Here is a 2,402-nt window from a genome sequence, read left to right on the forward strand (position 1 = left end):
AAGGATTCTGTTGATATAAAGTTAATAAAGTAGTCTTCAAGCTGGGGTAATAAATAATACTGTGTCACCATGAACCAGGGCTAAAACAGGGTTGGTGTAGTTTTTCACACCTTGTCATAGACATAATATTATACATGTATTGTGTCCTAGATCACACACTCTGATGTATTTCCTGTTCACTACGGAGCGTGCCCTTTGACTCAATTTGAGAAAGATGGAGGTAAAAATATATAGAGTATGTGCCTGGCGTGTGTGTGTGTGTGTGTGTGTGTGTGTGTGTGTGTGTGTGTGTGTGTGTGTGTGTATGTGTGTGTGTGTGTGTGTGTGTTTGTTTGTGTACGGAGAGGGGGGAGGGGGGAGCTCGTACTCAGCTGTAGTGAGACTGGTGTTTTGCTCTTCATCATTTAGGCCAGGCTCAGCCTATGATGTGCACGCTCCGAAACAAAGTTTCCCCAGGAAGCGAAGAGTGGCGGCCATGACAGTGCGTGATCTAGAAGTACATGTCTATGCACCTCATATAAAAAAGAACCCCCCCCCAAAAAAAACAACAACAACAAGCAATTAACCCCCCCCCCAAAGAAAAACAAAAAACAAAACAAAAAACAAAGCAAAACAAACAACAAACAACAAAACAACAAACAAACAACAAACTGATCGTTTTCATAGGCCAGGATTGTGAAGCGGATCGATATACGCCATGTAATTGCAACGTTTATTTTAGTCTATACATACATGTAAAAGCTTTTGGTGTTTCGTCACAGCTTTACGCATTTAGAACACACAAGGGAGAAGAAAGGGGGCTTTCGTGGCCTAGAAGTTAAGGTGTTTTGCCTCTTATTCAAAGGTCCCGGGTTCGAATCCGGGTAGCTACCGAAAAAATGTTCTTCTCTAAAATAGTCTCCTTTCACCTCCTTTCCTTCTCTCTAGCAATATTCTGACGTCTGCTTTCGTCTTCTCTTTCTGCCTCCATCCCCTCACCCTCCTTTGCCCCCTCCTTTGGGCTCCTGACTCTTTCTGCAGCCTTTCCACTGCTACTCCTTGGCTCCTTCTTACTGCTGTCTTTCAGCCACACACCTGATTTTCAGATAGGAAAGATCTACACCTAGCCTTCTCGGAATGGGGCCAAAAATCTCGGAGGGCCCGTGTGCAAGTTGCGCACGTTAATGATCCTTTGGTGGTCTAAAATCGTTAAGAGTAGGCTTCGGCCGGCACCCGGGCAAAATTCAAAATTTCCTACCAACTGAAAAGGTTTCATGTGTCCCGCGCGCTCATAATATGACCTTATGCCGTTGCGAGCGCCGTAAAACACTTACAACCCCCCCCCCCAACAAAAACAAAGGGAGAAGGGAGATCTGACAGACCAGAGGATATTATTATCGACTGCGGTGCTAGCGACCCTTGATGGAAGACACAAAATTGTGTTATATGAATCATAGTTTTTGTTTTTGTTTGTTTATTTGTTTGTTTGTTTGTTTGTTTGTTTGTTTGTTTGTTTGTTTGTTTTGTTTTGTTTGTAGTGGGTGTTTTTTTTAGAGTGTTCATGGTTTGACATGCATTTGCTTGGGTCATCATATCGGAGATGGCCAATTAAGAGGATGCCTCACCCAATGAGGAAAGTGAATAAGTTGAAAAGGGTGTTACAACTATGCAACATCGATTGCAAACATACACTAAGGACCAAATAACAAAATAGCTCTTTTCTTTTGCTCGTTATCTTGTCCAGATAACAGGTCGTAGTAAAAAGCACTACGCTTGCTTGTTTGTTTGTTTGCTTGTTTATTTGTTTGTTTGTTTTTCTATTTGTTTGTTCGTTTGTCTGTTTTTGCGTTAATCAGCAAGTCCGCTTTTACTGTTAACACTTTTTTCTTCGGCAGCCCCAACTGTAGTGAATTTTCCTGTTATGAAACGTTAACCAAGCATATCAATATAAGATGATTAAGTTAAACATTTCTTGGATCAATCTACCTTTTTTTTAAACTTCAGCAAAAACACAAGGTTCAGATTCCGTAAATAATTATCAGATTAATCATCAAGTTATCTTTAAGAAGTGAATAAAAAAATGAAATTCTTTTACCAACCCCTCCCCCCAGAAAAACAACAATTAAAAAACCCCCCAAAACAAATCCGCTACAGCTTAACTTATGTAAACGATCTGCGTACAAATAAAATGTTGAGAGGTAGAAAGAGGGATTAGTAACGACCGTGACCCCCGAAACCATAAAACTTTTTTATCATCCATGGCTAAGACACATAGAAAAACAGAACATGCTAACTTTTTGCCGTGCGTTGTGTCAGGTAATCTCTTGTTTCTTAAGGAATTCTTTAGGGAACACCGTAGTACTTTGCCCTAACCAGCCATGTGAGACGGTGAGAGGGGACATCGAGAACGAGGCGGGGGAGGG

This window comes from Aplysia californica, unplaced genomic scaffold (assembly GCF_000002075.1).
Source record: "Aplysia californica isolate F4 #8 unplaced genomic scaffold, AplCal3.0 scaffold00092, whole genome shotgun sequence".
Taxonomy (NCBI): Eukaryota; Metazoa; Mollusca; class Gastropoda; order Aplysiida; family Aplysiidae; genus Aplysia; species Aplysia californica.